Genomic DNA, 19758 nt, shown 5'->3' with positions numbered 1-19758 from the left:
GTTACTTTGATGGATATCGGGTCTAGGGAAGCCTTCACACACAAGGCAGTATATTCTATTCTTTGGGCGATACTGGTGTTAAGAAGTCACTCAGATCTTTTAAGAGCTATGCATTACTTTATCTTTCCTGAGCTACAAGGCATATGCTATGTGAAGGCATCCACTTTCCTGATTATCTGAAGAGTAGTTTTCCACCGGCTGATGGGGAAAGATTATATTATATTTATTGCCTAATTTATTTTGGGGACTATTATCTGGAACTTGCAATTGAAGGAGTTTGTTTTATGAGTTCATGATTTATGAACCGCAAGGGGACTCTTGTTGTTTTGAGACTACAGATACGCAGAAGCTGGGCTGGGGGAAGAACTGTTGTATAGAATGCTGGTTTGCTTTCACATTTTGTTTGTTGCAGTTTATGGTACCAAATGGCTCAGCAAAGTTGTTAATTGGAGCTGCTTTTTTACCCTTTGAGACCATACCAGCTGCATATCATCCCATTCCTTTTCTATGTCACTCACTATCTAGCTGTGACTGGTCTCTAGGACATCATTCTGCCTCTGCTGAAAGCAAACTAGAGGTTAAATAACGTGGGACATGACTTTCCATTTTGAATCACAAATTGTATAACTCCGGAGAGAGCAAAGGAGTCTTTAATTTAGATCCCCACTTGCCAAATGCAGACTTCATACACACAAAATTCTTCGTGGAGCCCATTCATTACTTAGATCAATAACACTTTTCAGATACAGGACACTTATGCCATGTAAGAGCCTTTTATATACAATGCAGAGTAATGGTTGACCATTTAATTATATGGTAAGGACAGAGTAACAGTGTGGGGTGTTTCCGTTTTCAGCTATCACTTATAGCTATTCCTGTCCTCCAAACTAGAAGGCCAGTTAGGTCATGATTACTAATAACTTTTGGACTTGCTGAAAGGTAATTATCAAGTAAAAAGGCAGGGGCATGTTGTTATTCTGTATTTACTTGTTGACCTTCACAGACTGCCTGTAAATAAAGGGGCATTACCATTTAATCTGTGCAGGAGGTTTCAGATGGATATCTGGGTTCTTTACAATAAGAAAAATCCTAAAAGAACGCTCAAATTCTTCCCTCCTTCCCCCCAACAGGCTACGTTTCCAAAGCTGATGCTTTGCTCCTTTAGATATTGTGAGCCGGATCTTCAGCTGGTCTAAAGCAGTACGGATTTCAGTGGCACACCACCGATTTTACATCCGCTGACTTACTGCTGTGTCCATTTTCCTATTGACTCCTATTCTGAGCCTGAGGGACCCCCACTGTGTATTACACCTTAGATTTACATTGTCATTAACTCTTAGGGTCAGATGCTTGGGTGTGTCTGAGCTCAGTGCACGTGGGGAGGCTTCCTAGCTCTTGCTCCACCCCGTCTCTACTGCTATAACCCTGAGGGCTCGGTCGTTCCCTGGCAAGAATGAAAGCAGCCTTGGGGCTGCTTTAATTGCACTGGCTAGAATGGCCCCCAAGAGGATTTTTCCTCAGTCCAGGATCTCTGGCTTTATGCCACCTCATAGTGCATGGGGTTTCCCAGCTGCCCTGTTAGCCCAGCTTTCCATCTGTCTGGGCAGCCTGAAGGGTCAAAGATCTGTCTCCCTCTTTTATCAGGCTCCGGACTTCAGAGAACTGAAAATAGTTGCCCTGTTGTTTCATTGCTGAAGAAATAAAAGTCCTACCTCAGTGACTGAAATACTCCTTTTATGGAGGGTGTGGGCATTTGCTTGGAGAATCTGACAGACGGATCTGCCGTTACAGGCTGACTCTCGGTTGCGAAGACACCGCATAGTCTGGTGGTTAAAAGTGAAACCTTGCAAGTCGGGAGTTCTAGTCTTGTCTTTGCTGTTCATTAGCAGTTGGACCTGGGGCGAGTCACTTCTGTGCTAGTTTTAGTGGCTTCTCTCACAGGTTGTTGAAGTTGGATTGAGGTTGATAAAAGGTTTGGTTGGGGTCCTAAGGCAGAAAGAGCTACAGAAGTGAGAAGTCCCGTTGCTGTCATCGTGGGATGCTGGAACGCAGGACTTAAGCAAACAGATGCGTATTTTTCTTGGGTGTTGCATAGTTTTTCTTGCCATGTGTCATAATTACCCAAAAGAATTGCTTTCGATCAGGGGGTCTGCTGGCTTTCAGGGCTTTTCCCCTGTTTTTAGACCCTGCTGTTAAGCAATAATATTATGACAGTGACATGCCAAGATCCTGGCTGAGATTTCCAAAAGCGACTTTTGGGCGTTTCAATTCTGGGTGTCTGATGAGATGCCTTTAAAAAGGCCTAATTTTCTGAGGGCAGGTGCTCAGCACCTTCTGTACAATGAGACCTCTGCAAGGTGTCTCAAGTTGGGCCTGCCAAATCAATAGTCACTTTTGAAAAGCTCAGCCCATGTGCGTGTGTCTTCACTGCAGCAGCCGTGGGTGTGGGATTCTGATGGAAGAAGCACACTGCTGTTTTCAATTTAGGGTCAGGTCCTGCAATGCACTGAGTTCCTCCTGAGAGGTACTGAGCACCCTTAACACCCACTGAAGGCAATGGTACTGTTCAGTCCTTTGAAGAATCCGGTCTGTAATAGCAAAGGGAACAAAAATAATGCCCAAGTACATTTGTGTTTTTGCGCTGTACATATGTGCATTTAATTTAATGACAGTAATACCATAATGCTTAGCTCTTGCATAGCTCTTCAATTTGTTGGCACCAGATGTAATGAGATAAGATGTACATAAATATGGATTAAACGCTCCATCACTCTGAGTCAGCATGGAGGCAGTGAGGTTCATGAAAGGGAGTTATTCACTTCCAATAACTTGCAGTAATACACTTAAGGTTTCTTTTTTGTAGGGAGATAATTCACTGTCCATAAACCTGTGGAGTGTGCTATTTATTAACCTCCTATTTCTCTCTTCTGTACTCCCAGGCTTGTTTAACTGCCCTGACTTTCTGCTGAACTTGATGGAATGTTTCAAAGAACCTTTTTACGAGTCCTGGGTCTCTCACGGTCTGAACTGTAGGCGTGCAGTGATGCTGCTATAAAAATCAAAAGGGGAAGCCCAGTCATAAGTCCCTTGAAATATAGGGGGATGTTGACTCTTCTCGCATCTGAGATAAGCCAGTTGTTTCGGTGGGTGTGTTGCTTCTGGTACTGAGGCTCAAACTGTTTAAAGTTGGTTTAACTTTGCACATCCCTGGCTCACACAGATGGGCCTCAGCCGCTAAACTTGGATGTGGGTTTTAACTCTTCCAAATGTTTTAACTCTTGGGGAGTTTTTGGATGCAAGGGTTTTTCAGGCCCATCTTTGATCTGATCAGTTAGTCTTCACTCGCTGCTAGTGTCTCGTTGACCTGGCTCAGGAAGTTGTGCACCCCCCTGGTTTGGTTTTGCGTGTCTGGTGCCTGGGGAAGGAGGAGTGCGTGGCAAGGGACAGCGATGTGTGAATGTAGCATGCATGCGTGGTTGCAGCACTAGCATTTGAAGGAGGGAAGCGGTGAGGAGATAGTAGGGGAGCCTTCAGGGAAAGGGAAATATACTAGGCTGATAGAGATGTGGGGAGCGCTTACCATACAATCAGATGAAAACTTAGTGTACAAATATGTACATCATGTACTTAAAAATTCGGAATCACTTCTCATGTAAAGAAATAGCCTTTCTCCCAAGAGGTTGCAGGATGCCCCGTGGACTAGTCTTGAAAAGGTCTAGACAGTCCAAAGCCAGGCCCAAACTTTCGGAACCTGATGCCATGGCGGCTCCATGTCTGTGACTTCCCCTTTCCCCCGTCCCACCTCCTCGTTTTCAGAGGTGCTGTGCACCCACAGCTCGTGTTGGTTTCGCTGGGAAGGGCGATGGCTGAGCTCCGGTGACCGCCAGGATGCTGCTGACTCAGGAGCTCTGCAGACGGAGCTGCACCAGATTTCTGGATTCTCCTGTGTTGGCGGCTGCTCTGCTCTTGCAGCCTTTCCTAGGTCCTCGTTGGCTGAAGCAGCATCTTGTGATCTCAAAATGCTGTTTGGATTCCACAATAACAGGAACCTTGATGAAAACCTAAGTGAGATGTGCATTTGCACCGTAGCCTGGGAAGTTGAAGAATGCACCAAGGCACATGCGGGGATGCCCCAGCTCTGCAGAAACCAAGATGTCTGACGCTAAAATTTACTCTCATCTTTTTTTTTTTTTTAATTAAAACATTCATAGACAGGGCCCAATAATCAGAAGTACAGAACATTTGCATCACCCGCTGACTTCAGTGGGAGCTGTGGGGGCTCAGCAACGTCTACAATGTGCTCCGTTTTTTCCAAGCAACTGTGGTGTGAAATATTGCCAGAGTCAGAATATTGCAGGATATAACTTTAATTCTTCTTGGTTTTGGGCATTAAAAGGGAGATTTTTTTCAGGATCACTCAAGGGATTCAGGCAGACACACATTCCCATTGGAAAGAATTGGCACGAGTGTTGCTAATTTCTTAATCCATTTTTTGAAAAAATGTCCCCTAAGATAACCATCTCCTCACTCTTTTTTTGTTTTAATACCCCTATGGCAATATTTTAGTGTGTGCCTGCAAAACCAGGCACTTATTTATAACCTGCTCTGTGTGCCGTAAGGGGGAGGGAGAGAGAATTATATGATATAATATAGGTAATTGAAAATTATAAGGCTCTGGGTAATGGATGTGTTCTGGTGCCATGATAAACAAAGACAGCTAAACGCCCACCCTTCCACCCACAGCCAAGCTGCTGGCAGTGCAAACAGCTCTGCTTTTCCCATCCTTTGTTTTGCTGGCTTATTGCAGCCAAGAAAGAATGAAAAGCAATGTGTTTTTCTTTAGAGTGGTCACTCTCCGGTTAGCTCTTTGCAATAGCACTTGTAGGGGTTGGAGGGTGGGGGTGGGGGGGAGAGGGAGGGCCATTAGCAGAGCTGAATGTAACCAACTGCTATGGACCAACATCTGATCTTAATACTGGAGTTCATCCTCTGGGGCATGTCCCCTGTTTGTTTACAAATCCTCACGTTGAATGCCCTACAGAACAGATTTCTCCTTATTATAAGTCCCTGCTGACTAGTCCGGTGACCACTGCGTGGTAGTTGGCTGTGTATCCAGAAAGGGGCAGAATCGGAGATAAAAATGGTTCTACTTGCTGAACAACTTGTCAAATGTTGGGGTGGGTGGGCGGGTTGGGATGTGAGAAGAATTCTTCAAAAAAGGGTGTGTATATTTCTTTAGTGTAACTGGCCTGCAGAGAGAGAGTGTGTGGGTGTGAGAGAGAGCATAATATTTGCAGATCTTTACTTTCAGAAATGAAAGATGACTGCACGAACCCATCAAGACACCTAGCGCCTACCATGTCTGTTCTTGACATGAACATGCTGAGATTACAGACTGCCGTAGCATACTAGTTACTTAAAAGAGCTGCAGAATTGCAGAGAGACATCCCGGTCTGTCTTAGAGCGAGCTGATTTGTAGCTCAGCTGGAATCCAGTCATAGAACATTTGGTTTAAAATTTTAAAACTGCAGTGGAACCATTAAGAGGCCTGGGGCTCTAGATACCAGGGTGAACAGTAAAAATGGAAAAAGCAGGTTGAATTGTGTGTGTAAAAATTCATCAAAGCAAGGGCCATTTGGCTTTTTGGCAGGAGGTAAAATAATATCAAGCTTCATAGTGTCTGTAATCTTGTGATCATAAAAACTTAATCTAGTTTAGAACTAAGAAGCTGCTATGATAAATGGAAAAGTGTGTGTGTGTTGGTGGGGGACAACCCACCTTGACTCTGTTACTAGACAAACTTTTTATCCTTTCCTCTTACCAAATGTTGCAAAGTGTTTAGTTGTAATTTATTTGGGGGAGAGGTGCTCCAAAATTTTAAAACTACACTCAGCAGGTGCAGTGTGTCTAACAGATGTTTTCAGCTAAAATACTAACAGTATGTGCAGGAAGCCTTGTTACTGTACTTCCTTAAAACACAAGACAAATGAATTTCAGATTTCTGTGGCTGCTCAAGCATATACCAGACAGTGCTTTCTGTTATGCAGGGTATTGCACACAGTTGGGATTTGTTTAAACATTACTATGTTTAGCCTTTAATTGATAGTGATGACTGATGCCATATGCCTAAAGAAAAGTCCGCATTTAGGCTCTGATACTGTGGGACAGGGTTTTACCAGTCCAGAACCAGTGGCTGGATGACAATCTTACACTTTACGCTCTTCAGGGCAGGTATTGTCCCTTACTTTGGGTTTGTTCAGCACCAGCCAGAATGGGTTCTCAAATTTGGTCGCAACTCTAAGTTTCCATTCAGTAGGCAATGTTGATATTTCAGAATTTGGTTTTTTTCTGAATTGGAATTAAAATTTAGATTTTTTTTTCCCCCCATGAAATGAAATTTTAAACAAATTTTCTCCTTGGGTTGATTGGGGATGTTTTGTATTGATAAAATCAAAAGGATTACTTCTGATTTTGACTTTTGAAAAATAAATAAATTGAGGGGAAAAAATCAAAACTGTGGTTTAAAAATGGAAAAATTGAAGTGCTTTGTTTTGATTTGTTCCAAATGAAATTTCATTGAAATCAACCTGCAAAAGAGTCTCAAGAAAGAGTGGCATTTTCTGATGTGCTAGAGCTAACAATTGAAAGCCTGATGCAGAGACATACCTATGAAATCACTCTCTCGCCATCTGGAGGGGTATGCCACATAGAGTGAAACCTCCTATGAAGCAAGTATTTAATTGCACAATAATCATGTTAAATGAGCTGAATCTCTATCCTGTGCATTTCAGAGCTCTCCAATATGTCATGACTTCAAGAATAAAAACCCTCCTTTGTCCCATAAATAACTGACCCTGGAATAAAGTTTTAGGTGTAAAGAACCTAACTACATGGGGAATTTGGTAGATCATAAAGGTAAATGCACATTAATTAAGTCAAACGTTTGGCAAAGGAGTGAGGTTCCTAGATCAAAAATAACACTTAGGGCCTGTCTATGTGGTGCAGCAGTGCACCCCGGAGCAGTGTGAATTATCAAGCGATCAGAAGTGTTTCACTCTAGTTGCCCTATGCAGATCCCACACTGACATGCTCTAAAAGGTTCGTAGTGCGTTGATGTAGTACTGTTTCAATCGTGCACTAGATGCCTCTGAGAGCACAGCAGTGGCGTCTGCCCGGGGCAGTTAGAGCGCCTTTAAAATATTGTACTCTACACTTTACACTTTGCATCTGTCTGGTGCATATGGCAGACAAGCCTGTTAGTGTCTTTTCATCCAAGGTTACCTCAAGGAGAAGTGCCTTGTAAAGATACATTCACAAAGTATGTTACCCCAAATTTTCAAATGGGGAAACTGAGGCACGGGCTGGGTGACTTTGACACTACTGGAAACTTGAGCGAGTTGGCAACAGGATACAAGTGTTCTTATTTCTGATCCTTTGCTCGAACCATGAAACAGCAGTGCCTCTTTGGATGGCAAAGTATGTTTTGAGCCAGAACTCTAAGAATGGTTAATGTCCTGTACTGAACTTCCATTGGAGAATGAGCACTCTCTAAAAGAGGGCTGCTTTTAACTTTTTGCATGCTGTACCCTCAAACCCTCCTTTTAAAGCTATGCCAGTAAAACTGCACTGCAGCAAGATGGCAGAAGTTAGTGTGTCTGGGAGCCCCCAGGCATCCTCTATTGTCGTATTTATAGAGGATTGTAGTGGCACAGTGTGTACGGTATTTGAGAGGCAGGCATGTAGCTATCTGTAGAGGCCAGTAATAATCCCACGCCTTACGGTTTTATGCACCGGAGGGTTCTGATGGATGCAATTTTCTGCTGGATCTTTAATGCAAACCCTCTTGTGATAATACAACTGAACCCTGCCAGCCCAAATAGCACGAGCCCCATGCTGTGTGCCCAACCTGTGGGCTGGGCCCCACCAGGTAATGTTCCCTGGCATCCTCTTGGTCACAGTTAGCCCTGTATTGATTCCAGCTTAAGAACCACACTTCCTTTTGAAATCTGGCAGCTTGGGATGTGCAATGAGTGGATTGGAATCCCGTTGATGGGAAACATGTAATACACCCTTGGGTGGCCCTTGACTGTGGCATTCTGAGCGCTTGCTGCTCTTGTTCAGCTTGACGGAGGTGGGAGGGAAGGAGTGTGTTGAGGGACTGCTGCTCAGTATACAGCTGCTGGAACTCTCAGCAGCAGACATGCATCTGCACTGATGCCGCTGGAGGAAAGGATCCACTTACAACCGGCAAATCCTGCTCAATATTTAATAGGTCTTTAGTGCGACCATTTAAGAGGAAGAAGGATCCTTCCTCTTCACCCAGAGGCTGTGGGTATCGGCAGTGGGCTCCTGTGCAATGAAATGCTTTGCCCTTGCTTGTCATTTCTTGCCATGGTGCAAGTAAGAAATCCCAGATCCCACCACCTATCTTTTTTCCAGTGGGCTCAAGATGTGTTCTAGGGTCAGCCTTGGCAGAGCACTCTGGGGCAACGAGGGGTTTGCAACACGGATGCAGGCCTTTGCTCTTCTGTGACTCAACTCCGTGATGTGAACTGACAAAAATTTGAGCATGGATCCTTCTGCCATTGCACGTAGGTTTTGGAACTGTCTCTCTGTACTCGGTGTGCCAAACCGCTTCCCGCTCCTAGCGCAAAGCCCTTTCAAAGAGGATCCCACAAAGAACACAGGCTGTGATTTTTAGACTGGTGTGTGTCCGATACAGACACACAGGCCCAGTTCTGCAATCCTTCCTGACCCGGGGTGAAACTCACTCCTGCGTAGGACGCCTGTGCACCACTTCGGCTCTGCACTGGCGTGAATTTTCCTTGCTAAGTAGCATTGTGCTCATTCGCTCAAACTGCCCTTTTGTTGTCAGTGGGGCTGTCTATGCAAGTCGTGTCCAACGTGAGTAAGGATTGCAGCATAAGGCCCCTGGATTGTAAGCTCCTTTGGGTAGGGGCCACTTCTTCTGCTTGCATAATATTGAGGGAATTGATGGGGCTCCAATAATCAACCCACAGAAGATTTTAGGTGCTGTGAATCTACCCTGTGCCTTTTCCTTGTTTCTTCTCTTTCCCCCTACCCCACCGCCCCTTACAAATCTGGACTGTTCATAGCCCTGCAGCTTTCCAGTGAAACTGAAAGTGCCAGAAACGTTGGTTCTGGAAAGTTTTTTCTTTTCTTTTCTTTTGGCTGCTTTCCCCCGGATTTTCCAAAGGGTCCCATTACGGGGTATTATGTTTCAGATCAAACAAGTATGCACAAGACCCTCCCCACTCCCATCGTTTGGTTCCAAGAATTTCTGCTGGTAGGCCTTAAGTAACCTTTGGAATATTTAACATTCATGTAATCAAAGATATTGATCAGGGTATATTTAGTTTTTTTCTGAGCATGTATAAATTGTTTTTCGTTACTCTTGTGAGCGTTCTGACCTTTGCTCTCCGTAATTTTATACAAGCCCCCGGAAACGGGGCTCAAGTTTTTTTTATGCATAGCTGGGAATGGTAAAACATTTACTGAAGTCGTTCTCATCAAAAGTCAACCTGTTTCCTACAGCCCAACGGTTTTGAGAAAAGACTGGTATTACTTGAACCCTTAGAGGTCATTCTCCCTGAATAGCTTTTACTATGTCTTGCCAGGTTTAAGAGACTTAGTGACACCGTCAACTTGAAAATCACAGCTGTGATTGAAATCTTTGTACCATCTATAGTTACAAGTCAGACCTTAGATTACTACAACTGGAAGACGTTAGCAGGCAAAGTGCATTTCTCTCCATGTTTTCAGTGTTTACTTTGTGCATCTGACAGCACTTGGTGTATAGCCTGCAGGGGAGGGAGGGATCTCAGGAAATACTATTTAAAGGGAACTTTTACCAGTAACTGGAATTTTTGAAATTCGTTGCTTTCAAAAACAATCAAGCTGATAGAGCCCCGTTAACATTTTCCATGCTGGGGGGTGACCTGCTACCTACAACTGCAAAAGCTGCATATGGTCTTTCTTGTTAGAACTGTTTTGCATTAACATGCAAAGAATTTATTTTTAGGGCCCATTTTTAGGCTTGTATGCCATAGGCAATCAGGTTAAACCTGGGTTCTGAGTTATTCCTAGAGGGTGAGATCTTACAGCAACACTTTTAGTGATAGCAACACCGAGAGGTGTAGATCACGAGTTGTATAAGTAATTAAAGGTGCCCAAAGTTTCTGATACCTTTAAGCAGTTGAGTTGTTGCATACCAAGGCCCTGATTCTGGAAACACTTAACCCCATGCGCAGTGTGACTCATGTGAATAGCTCAATTGAAGTAAATGGGATTACTGACATGAGACTGGTTACACAGATGCTGAAGTCCTTGTAATATTGGGGTCAAAATTTAGAACCCCGATTCTGCAGTTCTCCCCTTTCTTTCTCCCAGGCAGCTCTTCTCCAAGCACTTGTGCAGTGGAGGGGAGGCTGAGGAGCTGGAATTAAACCCTGGTTCACCAAGGCCTGATGAGAGAGGAGATCACCATTCACCATCATGCCTTTAATAGCAAGACACCTATTGGGGAGCCAGACAGAGCTCTTCTGTTTTGTTGTTTAAAACCTGCTGCTAGGCTAAAATATCTCTGGAACCATAAAACCTAGTACTAAGGGTTGTCCCAAGTTCCTTGTATACAATAGAGGTAATGAATTTACTTTTTCACAAATTCACATGGGAGTAAATTTGTATCGGTGTCACACATAAGAAATGAAAGAATAAGTGTCAGTCGAAAGTCAGTTACCTGGTAGCTCCATGAGCCCTAAAATGGTGCCAGGTATCGTTTGCTATCTCTGATGAGAATTCCGCCCGATACTTGTTGATATGCAAAAATCAGTTTATTATTAGAGCAGGTCAGAAAATGTGTTTTTGTGGAAAATTTTGATGAGACTAAAAATAGTTTTTGTCCATTTTGTGTAGAAAATTTAGATTTTTTTTTTTTCCTCAGCAAACATTTGAATGCCAAAATATTTTGGGTAAGACCAGAAATATTTCAATTTAGAGATGCAGCTGAGGTGCCTCAGGGATTTGTTGGTGTTTTTTTGGGTGCCTCATGCTCCTATTCTCTTCTACATCTCCCACGATGCACCACTGGATCTCCTGTTGGAGAGGAGAGGCACTGCATCATGGGAGTCCTTGGCCATAGTGCATCATGGAAGTAGTAGTCTGGTGACGGTCATCCATGGAGGGAGAATGGAAACGCAAGGCAATTGAACTACAGCTTCCCTGAGGCACTCCAAGAGGATACCCAAAATAAAATATTCTGGAATGTTGGTGTTCAGTTTTTTTAACTAAAAAGAAATCCCCAGTCTGGGTGGGGTGTAATCATGTTCAGATGGGTTTTCAAAGCCACTCTGTAGACTATGCCATACAAAGTGAGGCTGGAATGACTGACCCAACAGAAAACTGTCTGCATTAGCAAGAGCCACTAAGCGTAACATTCTGTTGAATGGAGACCACTTCCCATTGGAGCACCCTAAAGATTAGGGTTAGGGGTTTTTATTTATACGAACCCTTTTTATTTTGCTGGCTTGTAGCCTTTTGCTGCGACTGGCTGAAAGCCTGGAGTGGGAGAAAGAACAACCCAGCTGCAGTGAAAACCAGGCCGTGCAGCTCCGTGCTCTACCCGCAGTCAAATCACCGCTCTGACTCATTCTTGGCATTTCTCTGATTGATCTAATGAGCCTCAGATGTTGATACTGTAGCTGGTTCATTTACGCTTTCAGTCTTAATGGTGTGTATGTAAAGTGAGACATTCTCATCTTCCACATCATTCACTTCCCGCTAATCACATAGGAAAATGCCATCACTGTAGCAAGAGAGCAACATTTCCGCACCACGGGTAAAACTAAACGACCTGGGCACACGCCACTTTGCAGCCCTTCCCTTGGCTTCCCATCCCAGTCCCGTCATGAGTCCTTTTTGGAACTTTGGAGCCAGCCTGCAATCGCTCCATGTTCTGCAGACATTTTGACTAATAAGCATGTCTTAGAGAGGTGGTTGGTTTAGCATTGTCCGAGATTTATCTTTGGCGAACAGATGGTGAAGATTTTGCAGCTTTGTTGCTTAAGTTTAGTAAAGTTGGCGACTACTTCAGGGCACAGCAGCAACATGCAAATAGCTTGTAAATAACTGTATAAAACAAAGCCGTGGGATGGGGGGGTGCTTTTGGGATTTTTTGGGTGGTGCTACCTTTGCTTATGCTGATAACAGCCTCACCTCATTCCCTTTACCCAGATGATGAGTATGAGTATGATGAGTATCTTCTCCTGGGAGAGTTTCCTGGCATCTCTCTTCCTCATCAACTGCCCTAGATAACCTAGTTCAGCAAGGCGCCACAAGTACTCCTTTTCTTTCTGCGGATACGGACTAACACGGCTGCTGCTCTGAAACCTTCAGCAAGGTATAGAATATATCAGGGTTGGAAGAGACCAACCCCCTGCTCAAAGCAGGACCGATCCCCAACTAAATCATCCCAGCCAGGGCTTTGTCAAGCCTGACCTTAAAAATATCTAAGGAAGGAGATTCCACCACCTCCCTAGGTAATGCATTCCAGTGTTTCACCCCCTCCTAGTGAAAAAGCTTTTCTTAATATCCAACCTAAACCTCCCCCACTGCAACTTGAGACCATTACTCCTTGTCCTGTCCTCTTCTACCACTGAGAACAGTCTAGTTCCATCCTCTTTGGAACCCCCTTTCAGGTAGTTGAAAGCCGCTATCAAATCCCCCCTCATTCTTCTCTTCTGCAGACTAAACAATCCCAGTTCCCTCAGCCTCTCCTCATAAGTCACGTGTTCCAGACCCCTAATCATTTTTGTTGCCCTCCGCTGGACTCTTTCCAATTTTTCCACATCCTTCTTGTAGTGTGGGACCCAAAACTGGACACAGTACTCCAGATGAGGCCTCGCCAATGTCGAATAGAGGGGAACGATCACGTCCCTCGATCTGCTTGGCAATGCCCCTACCTATACATCCCAAAATGCCATTGGCCTTCTTGGAAACAAGGGCACACTGTTGACTCATATCCAGCTTCTCGTCCACTGTAACCCCTAAGTCCTTTTCTGCAGAACTGCTGCCGAGCCATTCAGTCGCTAGTTTGTAGCGGTGCATGGGATTCTTCCATCCTAAGTGCAGGACTCTGCACTTGTCCTTGTTGAACCTCATCAGATTTCTTTTGGCCCAATCCTCTAATTTGTCTAGGGCCCTCTGTATCCTATCCCTACCCTCCAGCATATCTACCTCTCCTCCCAGTTTAGTGTCATCTGCAAACTTGCTGAAGGTGCAATCCACACCATCCTCCAGATCATTTATGAAGATATTGAACAAAACCGGCCCCAGGACCGACCCTTGGGGCACTCCACTTGATACCGGCTGCCAACTAGACAAGGAGCCATTGATCACTACCTGTTGAGCCCGACAATCTAGCCAACTTTCTATCCACCTTATAGTGCATTCATCCAGCCCGTACTTCTTTAACTTGCTGACAAGAATACTGTGGGAGACTGTGTCAAAAGCTTTGCTAAAGTCAAGAAACAATACATCCACCGCTTTCCCTTCATCCACAGAGCCAGTTATCTAGTCATAGAAGGCAATTAGATTAGTCAGGCATGACTTTCCCTTGGTGAATCCATGCTGACTGTTCCTGATCACTTTCCTCTCCTCTAAGTGCTTCAGAATTGATTCCTTGAGGACCTGCTCCATGATTTTTCCAGGGACTGGGGTGAGGCTAACTGGCCTGTAGTTCCCAGGATCATCCTCCTTCCCCTTTTTAAAGATGGGCACTACATTAGCCTTTTTCCAGTTGTCTGGGACTTCCCCGGATCGCCATGAGTTTTCAAAGATAATGGCCAATGGCTCTGCAATCACATCCACCAACTCCTTTAGCACTCTCGGATGCAGTGCATCCAGCCCCATGGACTTGTGCTCCTTCAGCTTTTCTAAATAGTCCCAAACCACTTCTTTCCCCACAGAGGGCTGGTCACCTCCTCCCCATGCTGTACTGCCCAGTGCAGCAGTCTGGGAGCTGACCTTGTTCATGAAGACAGAGGCAAAAAAAGCATTGAGTACATTAGCTTTTTCCACATCTTCTGTCACTAGGTTGCCTCCCTCATTCAGTAAGGGGCCCACACTTTCCTTGACTTTCTTCTTGTTGCTAACATACCTGAAGAAACCCTTCTTGTTACTCTTAACATCTCTTGCTAGCTGCAACTCCAGGTGTGATTTGGCCTTCCTGATTTCACTCCTGCATCCCCGAGCAATATTTTTATACTCTTCCCTGGTCTTTTGTCCAATCTTCCACTTCTTGTAAGCTTCTTTTTTGTGTTCAAGATCAGCAAGGATTTCACTGTTAAGCCAAGCTGGTTGCCTGCCATATTTACTATTCTTTCTACACATCGGGATGGTTTGTCCCTGTAACCTCAATAAGGATTCTTTAAAATACAGCCAGCTCTCCTGGACTCCTTTGCCCCTCATGTTATTCTTCCAGGGGATTCTGCCCATCAGTTCCCTGAGGGAGTCAAAGTCTGCTTTTCTGAAGTCCAGGGTCCATATTCTGGTGCTCTCCTTTCTTCACTGTGTCAGGATCCTGAACTTGACCATCTCATGGTCACTGCCTCCCAGGTTCCCATCCACTTTTGCTTCCCCTACTAATTCTTCCCTGTTTGTGAGCAGCAGGTCAAGAAGAGCTCTGCCCCTAGTGGGTTCCTCCAGCACTTGCACCAGGAAATTGTCCCCTATACTTTCCAAAAACTTCCTGGATTGTCTGTGCACCGCTGTATTGCTCTCCCAGCAGATATCAGGGTGATTGAAGTGTCCCATGAGAACCAGGGCCTGCGATCTAGTAACTTCCGTGAGTTGCCGGAAGAAAGCCTCGTCCACCTCATCCCCCTGGTCCGGTGGTCTATAGCAGACTCCCACCATGACATCACCCTTGTTGCTCACACTTTTAAACTTAATCCAGAGACACTCAGGTTTTTCTGCAGTTTCATACTTGAGCTCTGAGCAGTCCTACTGCTCCCTTACGTACAGTGCAACTCCCCCACCTTTTCTGCCCTGCCTGTCCTTCCTGAACAGTTTATATCCATCCATGACAGTACTCCAGTCATGTGAGTTATCCCACCAAGTCTCTGTTATTCCAATCACATCATAATTCCTTGACTGTGCCAGGACTTCCAGTTCTCCGCGCTTGTTTCCCAGGCTTCTTGCATTTGTGTATAGGCACTTGAGATAACTCGCAGATCGTCCCTCTTTCTCAGTAAGAGGCAGGAGCCCTGCCCTCTCGCGCGCTCCTGCTCGTGCTTCCTCCCGGTATCCCACTATCCCAGGTAGTTAAGCATGTGCCTCCCTGTAAGCGTGTGAGTAGTCTCATTAACATCAGTTGGGGCTGCTCATGTACTTAAAATTAAGCATATGCTTAAGTAGCTTGCTGCATCTTCCATGCCTGTTCTTCTTAATTTTTCTTGTTCTCTGCTGTTGTGATTTGGAGCACATTTAAGGCAGTACATTGGTTTTGGAACATGGTTTGAGGTACAGAGTGGCTTGCCAAAGGTCACACAGGGTATTTGTAGCAGAGCAGAAATAGAGTCTGGACCTCCTGTGGCCCAGGCTAACGCTCTAACCATTGGACCATCATTCCTCTAAGTGTGCATAGTCCCACTGATGGCAGCTGAATTACTCACGTGAGTAGGGGGCATATTCATGCAAAGATCAAGCCCTGAAGTTGCAGTGAATGTTGCTTTTTGAAATGTGTGCCGTATAACTGGGATTGCATTTTTACCAATAGTATAAGTCTGTTAGAACTAGGGGAGTAATTTCCAAATTGTCCCTGTTTTTGTGAATGTTTGTTAAAAATGTTGGAAATGGAGCTTTTTGCTTCTAAATCCCATAGGTGCTTTTGAAAATCTCCACTAAGTTGTTGAGTTTAAAACTGTATAATGACACCCTTATAGGACTGTGAGCCAATAGGGAAAATAATATGCCATCCTACGAGACTGTACTATAATATTTTGCAGTATGACCATAACTTCTGGTCTGAAGGAGCCAGTAGCACTCTGTCCTGTTTTTCTACCACATGCTCCAAATATTCATATTAGTCGCTTTGTGTCACTCCTGTCATGGAATGTCAGGAAGGCTGCTCGTGAAATTCAACTCTCCAGCTTCTGAATCATATCTATTAGAGCTGGAAGAGAGCTGTTGGTTCATAACCATTCCATCCCCGAGGGCCAGTGTGTGTGTCCCCTGCAATATATATTATAATAATTCTAGAGGGTGGCAGTTTAGTTAGAAGAGATGGGCCTTTCCCTGTTTCCCAGGGGATACTGTTTCTAATCTTGTTAGGAAGCTTTTCGTGATACTTAGCTTAGTTTCCTTAATTTAATTTCATCCTGTTTCACCTAGTTATATTCCACTTGTACAACCCTAAGCAATTCATTGCCCACTTTGGTGTGTGTTACTCTGAAGGTATCTATACATGAGTAACATGTCCTTGCATACTAACGATACAAATGAAAGGGGCGGGGATGTGCGTGAGAGAGACAATGGACCACATGGTGGCTTACAGGATGGTTTTTTGGCTGAAGGCACGAGGCTGAGACTCAGGAGGATGGGGTTCAATTCCTGGATCTGCCGCCAACTCGCTGGTGTGACCTGGGATATGTTGCTTGTTCCCCCTCAGTTCTCCATATGTAAGAAAGGGATAATAAATAGAGCTGCTGAAAAACTTTCCATTGAAACTTTTTTCCAACAGAATTTTGAGGATTCAACTAAACAAAAACCTTTCTAGGATGTCGTCTGCTTTTCTTGAAACTTTATGAGAAGGAACCCCCCAAAATGTTAAAGCAAAAGCAGAACTTGTGCGTGTGTGTTGGCCTAAAAAAATTCATTTTTCAGATTTATTTTTTTTGGGTGTCTTTGAAATAAAAAAAACAATAATTTTTTCCATAGACACCTTACTTTCTGCCCAGCTCTGATAATAAGTAATACTTTCTCCTTCTTGTCTACTTTGATTTTAAATTCTTTGGGGCTTCTTGCTGTGTGTCCCTTCAGCACTTAGCACAATGAGTTTCTAATTTTGGTTGAGGCCTTTAGGAACTACTGTTACATAAAGAGGAACACCCTTCTTACTGAGAGGGGCCCAGAACTGCAATGCTGACACAAACCATTGCTAACGGCATTCAGATTGGCAGTTGGCAGGAGTGTTCATCAGTCACTGAAAGGAACACAAGAGTGAAAGGAACTGGGGATTATGCGAAAGACAAAATGAGCAATGGTGATGCTAGAACACAGTTGTGAAAGTTCTGCCTTACTGAGCAAAGGCCAAGCATGGTTGAAAGCAGGAATGTCACTCTGTTCTGCATGCAGGGTGCATCTGAATTTGATATGGTGGAATCACTGTCTGACGGGAAGGAGAAATTCAGTCTTCCAAGTCATTGGGCCCCAAAGATTGTACAAAAAAATTGGATCGCACACGCACACAGAAATAGCACTACTTTTGATGTGCACGGGGCTTTATCAAAAGGACCTCCGTGCCGCAGAAGCAGAGCTGAGATCACAGCACACTGAAGATGTGAATTGAGCTGGTTGAATCCCAGGCTCTGAACACAGGAATAACCATTGTACGTTATCTACTTATCTTGAGCCTCTCACTTCAATTCCACTCTGGGGGCATCATTTCAGAAGCCTGATTTGTACTGTAAAGTAAATTTAGTGTAAAGTAGTAATTTAAAAAACAATCATGCCCACTAGAAAAAAGATGAAAAGTTATTATGTGAACATAGAAATTTCTACCTCGGCGCGCAGAGCGTGGGTCAGTGGTTTATGACCTCTTTTTGTGAGAACAGATTGGAGCAACGGTGATGGGGAGAAGAAACATTTTCATAAAGAATTTAAGCAATAATTAGAGGTGTCTGAAAGGTGTGGGTAGCACATGCTGCTGGTGGAGAGATTTTCCCCCCCAAAAATATTTGGGAAGATGCTGGGAGGTGCTTTTAAAGGACGCTTAACTTTTCTCAAAATATTTTTGGAGCTGCATTTTTGTAGTTCTGCTTTTCCACTGGAGATGCTAGTAGAGTTGGCGTTTCAGAGATTCAGAGATTGACCAGAAAGGGCCATTAAATCCTCTAATGAGTCTGACCTCCTGTGTAACAGGCCATGGAATTCCATCCAGTTATCCTTTTATAGAGCCCTTTTATAGTGTCTGACTACAGTATATCTTCCAGAAAGGCATCCAGTCATGATCTGAAGACCTCCAGAGATGGAGAATCCACCACTTCCCTTGGTAGTTCCGATTGCTAATAAGTTGCCAGAAACTGATCCACCAGTTGCACTTGGGGGATTGCTTTTTCAGAGGTGCTGAGCACCTCCATACTTTCATTGAAGTCAGTTGGAGCTGTGGGTGCTCCATGCCATGAAAGACCAAGCCCTGAAGGTATTGCAGTCATGGATGGCTATTACACAAAACCCTTAGGAGTATTGGCCAAGATGATCAAAAGAGCTAGGGATTTTGGGTGCCCCAATGTTTGGGACCCCACTTAGGCACCTCAAAAAGGTCTGATTTTTTTTCAGAGCACATGTGCTCAGCACTTTTAGGAAACTGGGCCCCTTTATAGCGTGTCTGTCTATGTACTTAGAATCATTAATTATTGGTCATTCTGCACTTGAGAATTTTTCCCCACGAAAGCGCAGGCACCTGTTGCAGGCAGCGGTGCTTTGGGGTGCAGAAGGAAGTCAGGGTGTCTGTGTAAAATTTGCGTTTCAGAAGGGACAAGCTTCACGGTTTAAATCCAAACGGCAAGATCCGCATGAAGGATTTTAACTTTGAGGGCCTAGTTCATTTCTTTTTGTTTGCCTCAGTCAATTTCCTGCGTCCACTGAACACCAGCCAGCTTTCCCTTCCCCTTTCCTTTGGATAATATTGCTCAAATTATTGGAGTGTGAAGAATTGACTCTTAAAATGCCCATTGGCAAATTCTGTTTGAGCATTGATGAAATCCAACCTCCCTGCAAGCTTATAATTAACAACAAGTTGCAATATGGTGATGTTTGATGTGCTCCCTAGTGAAAACGTCTGATCGTTCCTCCCATACACACTTGAGGTCACTAGGTCTCACAATCCCTGAACATCATAAGCTCAACCTGAACAAATGACAAGAGGGAGGAAGAAGGTGGGTACAGGGAAGGGACAAAGCCTGGCAAAAGGCTATGGACTCGTCCCCATTACTGATTAGCCCTGCATTTTTTGCCCTTCCACTCCTCTGCCTTGTGCTCTGTTGAGAGCTGTTTTGTCTTCACACTTGCCTGCAAAGTGCTTTGGACATTGGTGCTATATAAATGACAAGGTTTGTCAGGCAATCTGTAAAAACGGATAGACCAGGCTCTTCAAGTGCCACTGAGCGTGTGCTACAGATTCCCCCCCCCCCCCGTACCAATCCGCGGAGGAGCTAAGTGAGAGCCCCCTGCTACGGAACCATGACTCTTTAGCATCTCCCCCTTGTAGCTCTGGAGGAGTGCAAGCTCTGGTGTGTTGGCCCAGAGGGCAGCCCTCAGACCAGGGGATAGATGTGAAAGGTGCTGTGATCACAGGGCTAAGCTTATTCTGCCTGTGGTTAGGTGACAGGTTGTGCAAGGAGTCAAGCAGAGTGGGAGAGCATGGCCCTTTGGGAAGATTGTGATTTGCACTCAAGGGTCAGAGTGTGGGCTAAGCTATTATCTTGGGGGTTGGCTCTTTTCTGCTTATGTTCACTTACT

General features: G+C 44.5%; 1 protein-coding gene across 2 annotated transcripts in view; it reads left to right on the top strand.

Annotated features, from left to right (window-relative positions):
* Positions 1 to 19758, top strand: part of VAV2 (vav guanine nucleotide exchange factor 2) — a 325980-nt gene that overhangs the window by 64754 nt on the left and 241468 nt on the right. The window lies entirely within an intron of this gene.

The sequence above is a fragment of the Lepidochelys olivacea genome (assembly GCF_965140295.1).
Source record: "Lepidochelys olivacea isolate rLepOli2 genome assembly, chromosome: 16".
In the NCBI taxonomy this organism is placed as follows: domain Eukaryota; kingdom Metazoa; phylum Chordata; order Testudines; family Cheloniidae; genus Lepidochelys; species Lepidochelys olivacea.
Note: the sequence above shows the minus strand (reverse complement) of the source record. Positions and strands in the feature narration are given on the sequence as shown.